The following is a 13,142-nucleotide window of genomic DNA, read 5'->3' as shown; positions in this document are numbered from 1 at the left end:
TAGGCCTGTGCTGTGATAGTGCCAAACAAAACAACAAGGGGTACAAGGCCCCTCCACGAAAAACACCTCCACACCGTAACACCACCGCCTCCGAATTTTACTGTTGGCACTACACACGCTGGCAGATGGCGTTCACCGGGCATTAGCCGTACCCACACCCTGCCATCGAATCGTCACAAGGTGTACCGTGATTCGTCCTTTCACACAACGTTTTTCCACTGTTCAGCCGTCCAATGTTTATGCTCCTTACACCAAGCGAGACGTTGTTTGGTATTTACGACCATGAAATCAATGTTTTCTAAAAAAAATAGTTCAAATGGCTCTGATCACTATGGGACTTAACTTCTGAGGTCATCAGTCCCCTAGAACTTGGAACTACTTAAACATAACTAGCCTAAGGCCATCACACACATCCATTCCCGAGGCAGGATTCGAACCTGCGACCGTAGCAGCAGTGCGGTTCCGGACTGAACCGCCTACAACCTCTCGGCCACAGCAGCAGGCCACGAACAGAGAAATAATTTTTAAAAGCTACAGAGAGCGATGGAAAGTAGTGAGCTGAATGTAAAGTGGACAGAATTGTAAATATACGAAATAAGACAAACGTAAATGTCGACTTGACCCTTTTTAGAATATACCATGAGAAGACCAGACTAGACCTGGAGCGAATTAAAGACACCAGGTATATCTCCAAGAAGGAAAAGTTGATGAGTAAACCTAATTTCAAGTTGACATGACTGTCTAAAAACCTATGCAGGACTGTAGTAGCCAACAAGGCGCGAAAGACAGACAGGGATAAATAGAGGCTGTTGAATGAAATTGGAAGGGTCTCTCTCCTTCAACAAGACACTGAAGGCTATAAATAGCAACTACAAGATACCATTTACGCGTAAAAAAATGGTTCAAATGGCTCTGAGCACTATGGGACTTAACTGCTGAGGTCATCAGTCCCCTAGAACTTAGAACTACTTAAACCTAACTAACCTAAGGACATCACACACAACCATGCCCGAGGCAGGATTCGAACCTGCGACCGCAGCGGTCGCGCGGTTCCAGACTGTAGCGCCTAGAATCGCTCGGCCACTACGGCCGGCATTTACGCCTAGTTTAGTCAAAATGTCATGATCATTGCATAATGGTATGCAAGGAACTCTATACCAAAAATCATTGCATAATCGTATACGAGGAACTCTACACTGAAAATCAAAGCATGAACAAGAGAACTGATCCTGTCTTTACTTATTACTGAGGAGATGCTCTTCCAATAAGGGAATGTAGCATTGTTTTGTGCACGTACGACATACACGAATTCGAAAGAGGAAAGTCGGTGATTCAGTCGACGTTTTCATGTGGATATCACGTGTGTAATTCGCGCATGGTGATGTGTGTCCTTCGACATCTACATCTACATCCATACTCCGCAAGCCACTTGACGGTGTGTGGCGGAGGGTACTTTGAGTACCTGTATCGCTTCCCCCTTCTATTCCAGTCTCGTATCGTGCGTGGAAAGAAAGATTGTCGGTATGCCTCCGTGTGGGCTCTAATCTCTCTGATTTTATCCTCATGGTCTCTTCGCGAGATATACCTAGGAAGGAGCAATATACTGCTTGACTCGTCGGTGAAGGCATGTCCTCGAAACTTCAACAAAAGCCCGTACCGAGCTACTGAGCGTCTCTCCTGCTGAGTCTTCCATTGGAGTTTATCTATCATCTTCGTAACGCTTTCGCGATTACTAAATGAAGCTGTAGCGTAGCGCGCTGCTGTCCGTTGGATCTTGTCTATCTCTGCTATCAACCCTATCTGGTACGGATCCCACACGTGAGCAGTATTCAAGCAGTGGCCGAACAAGTGTACTGTAGCCTTCTTCCTTTGTTTTCGGATTGCATTTCCTTAGGATTCTTCCAATGAATCTCAGTCTGGCATCTCCTTTACCGACGATTAATTTTGTAAGGTCATTCCATTTTAAATCACTCCTAATGCCTATTTATAGAATTAACTGCTTCCAGTTGCTGACCTGCTATATTGTAGCTAAATGATAAAGGATCTTTCTTTCTATGTATTCGCAGCACATTACACGTGTCTACATTGAGGTACAATTGCCATTCTCTGCACCATGCGTCAATTCGTTGCAGACCCTCCTGCTTTTCAGTACAATTTTCCATTGTTACAACCTCTCGATATACTACAGTGAACTTCCGATGATATACATAACGTCATTTATGTATATTGTGAATAGCAACGATCCTACGACACTCCCCTGCGGCACACCTGAAATTAGTCTCACTTCGGAAGACTTCTCTCCATTGAGAATGACGTGCTGCGTTCTGTTATCTAGGAACTCTTAAATCCAATCACACAATTGGTCTGATAGTCCATATGCTCTTACTTTGGTCATTAAACGACTGTGGGTATCTGTAGCGAACGCCTTGCGGAAGTCAAGAAACACGGCATCTACCTGGGAACCCGTGTCTATGGCCCTCTGAGTCTCGTGGACGAATAGCGCGAGCTGGGTTTCACACGATCGTCTTTTTCGAAACCCGTGCTGATTCCTAAAGAGTAAATTTCTGGTCTCCAGAAAAGTCATTATACTCGAACATAATAACTGATCCACGTTAGAGTTATAGGTCTATAGTTCTGCACATCTGTTCGACGTCCCTTCTTGAAAACGGGGATGACCTGTGCCCTTTTCCAATCCTTTGGAACGCTACGCTCTTCTAGAGACCTACGGTACACCGCTGCAAGAAGGGGGGCAAGTTCCCTCACGTACTCTGTGTAAAATCGAACTGGTATCCCATCAGATCCAGCGGCCTGTCCTCTCTTGAGCGATTTTAATTGTCTTTCTACACCTGTGTCATCTATTTCGATATCTAGCATTTTGTCATCTGTGCGACAATCTAGAGAAGGAACTACAGTGCAGTCTTCCTCCTTTTACGAGTTCTCTTTGTCACTACCGAATGCAGTGTGGCTTCGCTGCATGTCCGCTGTTGTGGCGGCAGATACTGAGAGGGTGCTGGAATGTAAACAGCTTCGACGAAAATAGCCTGCCGGAAGCGAGCAGCTGGCGGAATGCATCTCACAGCCGAGGACATGACGCCGCGCTGTGACGTCACACAGTGGCGCCGAAGCAGGCGCTGGCGCTAAGTTCGCCTGTGCCAAGTCCACTATTTCTGGGTGCCCCAACACATGTCCCACTAATCCGGAGGTACTTCTGGCAGTTCCTCAGTATTTTTTCTGTTCGAACTTTGTCCGTTTCATTTGTAACATCCTTTTGCAGCGTCCCACTTCAAATACATAAAGTTTCTCCCTCTTCAAATCTCCATATGATCTTCAGCAACAGCTTCAACAACTCTTCCTAGGTTCATCGTCAGTAATTACTTTTGAATACATTGTGGGAGTGAACAGTGATCAATGTGTTACAAATATTTACTTTCAAAAACAGTCTTGATCACAATTTATTTACTACGGTGACTGGTTTCGACCACTACTGTGGTCATCTTCAGACCTACAAGTCGTATACAAAGCTTTAGAGGGATACATACATTAAAGAAAATGCATAAAGTTATAAAGCTATAAAACGATGAATTACCAATGAGTAAGAATCTCCTTCTGGTGGTAAATCACTACTGGAGAAACCAGTGCACGTCTTACTATACAGGGTGTTACAAAAAGGTACGGCCAAACTTTCAGGAAACATTCCTCACACACAAATAAAGAAAAGATGTTATGTGGACATGTGTCCATGTTAGAGCTCATTTTAGTTTCGTCAGTATGTACTGTACTTCCTCGATTCACCTCCAGTTGGCCCAATTGAAGAAAGGTAATGTTGACTTCGGTGCTTGTGTTGACATGCGACTCATTGCTCTACAGTACTAGCATCAAGCACATCAGTACGTAGCATCAGCAGGTTAGTGTTCATCACGAACGTGGTTTTGCAGTCAGTGCAATGATTACAAATGCGGAGTTGGCAGATGCCCATCTGATGTATGGATTAGCACGGGGCAATAGCCGTGGTGCGGTACGTTTGTATCGAGACAGATTTCCAGAACGAGGGTGTCCCGACAGGAAGACGTTCGAAACAAATGATCGGCGTCTTAGGGAGCACGGAACATTCCAGCCTATGACTCGCAACTGGGGAAGACCTAGAACGACGAGGACACCTGCAATGGACGAGGCAATTCTTCATGCAGTTGACGATAACCCTAATGTCAGCGTCAGAGAAGTTGCTGCTGTACAAGATAACGTTGACCACGTCGCTGTATGGAGAGTGCTACGGGAGAACCAGCTGTTTCCGTACCATGTACAGCGTGTGCAGGCACTATCACCAGCTGATTGTCCTCCACGGGTACACTTCTGCGAATGGTTCATCCAACAATGTGTCAATCCTCATTTCAGTGTAAATGTTCTCTTTACGGATGAGGCTTCATTCCAACGTGATCAAATTGTAAATTTTCACAATCAGCATGTGTGGGCTGACGAGAATCCGCACGCAATTGTGCAATCACGTCATCAGCACAGATTTTCTGTGAACGTTTGGGCAGGCATTGTTGTTGATGTCTTGATTGGGCCCCATGTTCTTCCACCTACGCTCAATGGAGCACGTTATCATGATTTCATACGGGATACTCTACCTGTGCTGCTAGAACATGTGCCTTTACAAGTACGACACAACATGTGGTTCATCCACGATGGAGCTCCTGCACATTTCAGTCGAAATGTCGTACGCTTCTCAGCAACAGATTCGGTGAGCGATGGATTGGTAGAGGCGGACCAATTCCATGGCCTCCACACTCTCCTGACCTCAACCCTCTTGACTTTCATTTATGGGGGCATTTGAAAGCTCTTGTCCAGGCAACCCCGGTACCAAATGTAGAGACTCTTCGTGCTCGTATTGTGGACGGCTGTGATATAATACGCCATTCTCCAGGGCTACATCAGCGCATCAGGGATTCCATGCGACGGAGGGTGGATGCATATATCCTCGCTAACGGAGGACATTTGAAGATTTTCTGAAACAAAGTGTTTGAACTCACGCTGGTACGTTTTGTTGCTGTGTGTTTCCATTCCATGATTGATGTGATTTGAAGAGAAGTAATAAAATGAGCTCTAACATGGACAGTAAGCGTTTCCGGACACATGTCCACATAACATATTTTCTTTCTTTGTGTGTGAGGAATGTATCCTGAAAGATTGTCCGTACCTTTTAGTAACACCCTGTATATAATGTAGGCTCCACCCACTTCTGACGGAATGATGTCATTACTAACCAATGGGTTATTGGTCGAATAACAATGTAAAATTTCTTAGTTAAAAGAACATTGTCAAGAAAGGAAAATAAACACACACTAAACTTAGCTTGTTCGAAAGCTATTTTCAATTAAGAAGCTGGGGCCACAGCAGAAGCGTCCACGTCGCGGCCCTGGGAGGACTACTTGTAGTGTGCCGGCCGAAGTGGCCGTGCGGTTAAAGGCGCTGCAGTCTGGAACCGCAAGACCGCTACGGTCGCAGGTTCGAATCCTGCCTCGGGCATGGATGTTTGTGATGTCCTTAGGTTAGTTAGGTTTAACTAGTTCTAAGTTCTAGGGGACTAATGACCTCAGCAGTTGAGTCCCATAGTGCTCAGAGCCATTTGAACCATTTGAACTACTTGTAGTCCTGCTGATTCTGCTACCACCAAGCCATTACAAGGAAGAACAAAATGCATGACGACTCTCGTCATCGGTCCTTCTTAAGACCACGTTCGACTATCATCTCCATAAATATGGAGGGATTATCACCTGCCAAACAGGATATACTGGCTGATTTGTGCAGATCGAACGAATGTCACGTCCTATGTCTACAGGAAACGCACCGAGGCCCAAACAGCAATAGACCTAAAATTGCGGGCATGAAACTGGCAATCGAACGGCCTGACGATCAATACGGAAGTGCAATTTTCATGCGAGAGGGAGTAGCCTACGACGGGTTTCAACTTTCAGACAAAAACAACATTGAACTTCTCAGAGTTGAGACTAATCATATGACAATAACATCAATATATAAGCCTCCAAATACGCCATTCGAATATGACCTGCCGCGCAATATTCCCCTTCCCACGGGCAGTATGGTAATGGGTGACTTCAATAGCCACCATACACGCTGGGGATACAATGAATCTAATGAAGACGGACTCAAGGTGGAGACATGGGCAGATGCTGAATCACTCTGTCTCATACACGACGCCAAACTCCCCCAATCTTTTAACAGCGGCAGGTGGCAAAGGGGATACAACCCTGACCTCGTCTTCGTCAGTCAGAACTTGGTAACTGAGTGCGTGAAAGATGTCCTGGGTCCTATTCCACACTCCCAACATAGACCCATCAAACTCACAGTTACTTCAGCAGTGGTGCCAGTGCGGATTCCATTTCGACGAAGATTTAATTTCAAGAGGGCAAACTGGGAAGGTTTCACAATTGGAATCGACGAAAAGCTGCAAACTCTAGAACCAACACCCAGCAACTACGATAAGTTCATAGAAATCGTCCAGAATGTATCAAGAAAGTCTATCCCTAGGGGCTGCAGAACGGAGTTTGTACCGGGCCTAACGAAAGACAGCCGGCAACTATACGATGCATATAAGGAAAAGTATGAGGAGAACCCATTCTCTGAAGAAACTCTTGAACTTGCAAATGCACTTACCGACCAGCTAATCGAGAAGCGCCGAGAAGAATGGCAACATCTAATTGAAAGTGTAGACATGAAACATTCTAGCCGGATTGCCTGGAAAACAATTAAGAAGCTAAATAATGACCCTAAGCAGCAAACGGAAGTACCAAGAGTAACAGCCAACCAAATAGCGCACCAACTCGTTCTTAGTGGGAAAACGAAGACTCCAGCAAAAACCATCCCAATAAGAAGTGGCGAAAGTGACACGAACTACTACAGCCGTCCATTTACCATCGAAGAGCTAGAGTCCGCACTTAAATCTCTGAAACCTGGCAAAGCAGCAGGGCTAGACGACCTTAGGAATGAACAGATCCTTAAATTTGGCGAGTACACGAAAAACTGGCTGCTCCTACTTTTCAATACCTGTATCCGACTAAACAACATCCCGAAAATCTGGAGAAAGGACAAGGTCATAGCCATTCCAAAACCCGGCAAACCATTGGACGAGCCAAAAAATTTCAGACCGGTAACATTACTTTGCTGCTTGTACAAGGTGTTCGAGCGCATGCTGCTGAATCGACTTGTGCCTAATATTGATCATCAGATAATTCCGGAACAGGCGGGGTTTCGCCCTGGGAAAACTTGCACTGGACAGGTCTTGAATCTTACCCAGTTCATAGAGCATGGGTACGAGAACCGTCTAATTACTGGAGCCGTACTTGTCGACCTCTCATCCGCATTCGACACTGTAAATCACAAACTGCTGCTCACTAAAATATACGCCATGACTAATGATTTCGGGCTGATACAAATTATATCAACTCTTCTCAGCATCGTAAACCTAGGAGGGAAGCGAAGCCGATGGCGTATCCAGAAAAATGGACTACCCCAAGGCAGTGTCCTCGCACCCACTCTTTTCAACATATATGTGAATCATCAACCAGTTGCACCAGGGACTAAGAGCTTTGCTTACGCGGATGATCTTGCAATTGCCGTGCAGGGTCGGAACTTTAACGACATAGAAATTAGCCTTACGAATGCCCTCAACGGTCTAACGCCATACTACGAAGCCAACTGCCTACGCCCGAATGCAGCAAAAACATTATCCTGCCTATTCCATCTTCGAAACCGAGACGCCAAACATACCCTAAACATCACGTGGAACAACCAACGGATTGCGTTCAGCAGAACTCCTTGTTATTTAGGCGTCACCCTTGATCGCACACTTACTTACAGACATCATGTAGACAAGGTCAGGGGCAAACTATCAACGAGAAACAACCTCCTGAGTAAGCTCACCTCCACAAAATGGGGTGCCGACCCACATACTTTACGTACGTCGGCACTTGCACTCTGCTACTTGGTTGCTGAATACGCTGCCGCAGTTTGGGAAAGATCAGCGCATGCGAAACGAGTGGATCCTCTGCTGAACGATGCCTGTCGCGTAATCACGGGATGCCTAAGACCCACCCCGGTTAGCCAACTTTATTTGGTTAGTGGCATAGCTCCACCCAACATCAGACGAGCTATAGCAAGCGAAGCAGAGCGCCTCAGCAGCTGCGCGACCAGCGCCATCCTCTCTTCGGACAAAACCCTCCACACACACGTCTAAAATCAAGACGGAGTTTCCTCACCTCAGTTCAATCGCTCGAAACCTCAAAACAAAAGGCCAGATTGTCAAAATGGAAAGCAACACTGCCTACGGGAGACCAGGCACCTCTAATCTCACCCAACGAACAATTGGCCTCTGGAAATGAACCAAAATGGCCATTATGGAGAACCCTCAACCGCCTACGAACTGGGGTGGGCAGATGCAACGTAAACATGTGTAAATGGGGATACCGAGACGGGACGGACACGTGCCAGTGCGGACAGACCCAAACAATGGACCACCTCCTGGAATGCAGCAACATGAGGAAAGTGTGCAGGAAAGAAGATCTGGAAAACGCTACGGCAGTGGCAGTTAAATGCGCTGAATTTTGGCGGGACGTGATGTGATATATATACTATGTTTGTCTTTATATTGTAATGTGACTCCCCATTTTGGGTTTGTTTTACTTATACATATGTGTATTGTATTTGTATTTGTGTGTACATGTAATATGTGGGTTGTCTATGGCTCGGACACGATTAAATAAATAAAATAATTAAGAAGCTTTAAAAATATTTAAACATGTAGGATAAATGAACTTCGTTTTGACAGTTGGTTTATCCTACATGTTTAAATATTTATAACGCTCCTTAATTGACGATAGCTGTTGAACAAGCTAATTTTAGTGTGTGTTTAATTTCCTTTCTTGACAATGTTCTTTGAACTAAGAAATTTTACATTGTTATTCGACCTATAACCCTCTGGTTAGTAATGACGTCATTCTGCCAGAAGTAGGGAGAGCCTCCATTATATATAGTAAGACGTGCACTGGTTTCTCCAGTAGTGATTTACCACCAGAAGGAGGTTCTTACTCATTGGTAATTCATCGTTTTATAGCTTTATAACTGAATGCATTTTCTTTAATGTATGTAGCCCTCTAATTAAAGCTTTGTACACGACTTGTAGGTCTGAAGATGACCATAGTAGTGGTCGAAACCGGTCACCGTTATAAATAAATTGTGATCCAGACTGTTTTTGATAGTAAATATCATCGTCAGTAGTCCACAAAAGTATGAAGCCAGCTTGCTTCTCCTACTTTGCTGCACTACCGCCTTCTTCAAGTCACCGTTCTCCTTTAAAATTGCTTCCAAAATATCCAAGTCGTCTCACCTGCCTCACGCAGTTTCGAAGTCTAATAACCTGTTGCCTCCTGTGAAGTCCTCTTCATCGCTTCCGTTTTTATTTTCATCTATCTTTCACGAACATTCCATACTTGGCAGTGCAGTATCCAGAGAACTATTCCAATCAATTCTTGCTTTTCACCAAGTGAACTACAAACGTCCTTGCTATCTCTTCCACTTTCTCCTTTATTCCTGTTGTGAGATTGTTTTTCACTTTGATCGTTGAGTCCTTGTCATGTAATGACAATTAGCTCCAACTCTTGCCTACGTCGTTTTGTTGTAAGCCTCTTTTTTGTGAAACTGAGTCTGTGATGCTTCTATTTATTTTTTTATAGGTGTTGTAAATTACTTTCTTTCTTCTCAAGATCTGCTACGTTTTACTATAGCCTAAATTCATCACTATCATGTAGATCGTCATCAGCTATTTGATACCCATTTCCCTGCAAAACCTTTACACTCGTTCGTCCGCTCTGCTCTTCTTGTTGCCGCATGTATCCCAATGCGTTCCATTAGGTCGTCTGCTGGGTTGTTTCTTAGGCCGGTATTACACTATCAAATTTCTTTGTCAATGATTTGATCAAAGATGTGATCAAATATTCCGTCAAATATATTTGACAAAGATCTTTGACGTAGCGCTAGAAGGGGTATTACACTGTCATCATATTTTTCGTCAAAGTTCAAGATGGGCTGACAACAACAACTTGTTATTAACTGCAGCAGTTGCATGTACCACAATTGCACTGTGTGCACATGCGGAAGAGAAGCTGGGGAAAAAAAGGAAACGTACCTGGGTGAAGCCGTGGGTTTTACGACGACACGATAAAAGCATTCAACAAAACTTTTTACGTGAGCTTATAGTGGAGAACGTAAAGTCGAACATCAATTACTTAAAAATGGATGAGCATACATTCCTTTATGTGCTCAGTCAAGTGTATCCTCATATCACAAAGCACAATACTCACTTAAGAACTGCTACATCTGCAGAAGACAGGCTCACTGTAACACTCCGATTCCTTGCTACAGGAGAGGGTTGGGTTAGGTTAGGTTAGGTTAGGTTATGTTAGGTTAGATCAGATCAGGACAGGTCTCCAATCTTCTTAATCTATTTTCGTACTCAGGGTGCCTCACGTTGTAAAGCGCTTCATCAGCTTCATACATCTCTATTAATTATGTAACTGTCGGCACACACCAACTGTATTTACCGGCAATGTTTATAAAAACACTACAGACGACAGAACGCTGCAGCGATGCTAGCGCTCCATGTGGTAACATGTCACATTGCAGTGAACAGAAGACAAGCGACTTCTTTGATAAAATCTACAGCGAGGCCCTAGATTTGATCAAATAATGGACGACATTTGACAAAGTTCCCTATGACACCATCAAATAACTTTGATAAAGATTTTTGAGAAAGATATTTGACAAAGAAATTTGCTAGTGTAATACCGGCCTTATCTCCTGGTCTCCAGTAGCCAGCCGCGGTGGCCGAGCGGTTCTAGGCGCTTCAGCCCGGAACCGCGCGACTGCTACGGTCGCAGGTTCGAATCCTGCCTCGGGCATGGATGTGTGTGATGTCCTTAGGTTAGTTAGGTTTAAGTAGTTCTAAGTTCTAGGGGATGATGTCCACAGATGTTGAGTCCCATAGTGCTCAGAGCCATTTGAACCATTCGGACTCCAGTAATGAATTCCGTCTATCATCCATTCATCCCGTCCTACATGCATTTCATTTTCCTTAAGGTCGCATCTGCAAAGACATATCTATCCACTCTCCGCAAAGCAACTTACAGTGTGTGGAACTACAACCCCCCCCCCCCCCCCTGCCCTGATCCCCTGCCCACCAGTTCCCTTTCCGTTCACAAATGGCGCCTCATTAGAAACTATAGAGTTCTTTACTGGAATAACATTTTTTCTGTTCCTTATATTCTAATATGTGGACGTTTTTTGCTTTAATAAGCGACTTTAATTCTGGGACCTTAGCATAGTGCACTTTCTTGTTGTTATTTCAATTCATTATGATGGCCGACGTACAAAGTACATAAATGTAGACTGGCAATAACAAGAAAACCATTCTCGAAAACGAGATATTTGTTAACATCGAATATAAATGTTTTAGGATGTCTTTTCTAAAAGGATTTCTTTCGAAATTAGGAAATTTGTGGTAAGGTCTTATGGGACCAAACATTTCTTTCGACTGTAGCCTTGTACGGAAGTGACACGTGGACGATTAACAGTTCAAACAAAAAGAGAGTAGAGGATTTGGAAATATGGCGCTACAGAAAAATACTAAAGATAAGTGTGGAGAGATCCATCAAACCACTCTTTGGACAGAAGACCACAACATTAAACAACATTTCAATTTCCCGCGAAAGGTCACCCTTTCAACGGATAAAAGCACTCTTCAGCCGATAGCTACCCGAACAAACACATAGTTCAAAATACCCAAAACATGACAAATTATGATTTTAAAAAAAACAGATTGGTAGACAATAATTACGATTTTTACATAAAACCAGATGATGCTAATTGAAATTTTTTTTATAAACAGTTAGGTGAAGATTAATGATGATTTTCTGAAACTTCATACAAAGTCTGACGATCCCTGATGATAATGTGAGTAATGCTACTGTGTAATGGTGATGCTGGTGATGCATGAAAATGATCGGTGGTGGAATGATAATTATGGGCACTGATACCCTTGCAGTTGATTAACAAAATATTAGCAATAACAGAGCACTGCAGACCGTGGGCAATGCAGTTTCTAGTTGTTCTCGGAGGGCGACCATGTACCTTGAACCGGCACAAATTTCCTACGATGCAAAAACTACATAAATGACAAAAAAATTACTAACCAACAGGTCATGGCCTAAGTGAGGAAGAAGAAGCAGACTGCAACGGTTGCAGACTTCAGTAATACGACCCTAACGCTTAAAGCAGCGGGAAATCGCTCTACAAAGTTAACTCAGTCACCCACGATCGAAAAAAAAACAAAAAAAAACGTGTAAAGTTTTGCATCACAATTGATAGCACTAGCAAGAAAAGATAAACAGTTACTGTTAACTTCGGCCGAAAACCACATAAGACTGTTGCTATACTAAACGATGTATACCAACTCTGTACAAACGGTGAGACGCTAGTACGTTGCTCCGCCCTGCTGCACGACTGGAGCTCCACTGCGTCTTTAATGTCTTCCATTCTAGCCTGTTTCGTGATCCATTTGTTTGTTACCATCTCACTCCTAGTAATTCCCTGCATGCATCTCTCCACTGCTCACTGAGCAACCTTCAGTTCCTTATTGGATGTCACAATAAACCTTGTGAAAATAAAATGATCGTATGGCAGTTTTGGCCAGGATATCCCCAACCGTATTGCAGTTTATGATAAAAGACACACAACACCCAGTCCCCTTCCGGGAATCGAACCCGGGCCCCCTTGCGTGGTTTTTTTTTTTTTATAAAAACATTTATTAAAAAAACAATGTTACACTCCAAATACATACTAAGTTATGCGTACATGAAGTTATTTAAACATTTCAGTTACTCTGACGTTAAGGAAAGACAACAGAGGATTGTGTTACTGACTAATTACCAGAAAGAATTAATTTAAACAGCAAGAACAAAATTTTTAAAGACATTCAAACTTCAACCTGAAGAAGTAAAATCTGCACTTTGAATTACATGAGGTGCAATCTTTACAGAAGCATAATTTCTTTATGATGGATATCAGCAAGT

Source organism: Schistocerca nitens, chromosome 2 (assembly GCF_023898315.1).
Source record: "Schistocerca nitens isolate TAMUIC-IGC-003100 chromosome 2, iqSchNite1.1, whole genome shotgun sequence".
Lineage (NCBI taxonomy): Eukaryota > Metazoa > Arthropoda > Insecta > Orthoptera > Acrididae > Schistocerca > Schistocerca nitens.
This window is presented reverse-complemented; position numbering follows the sequence as displayed.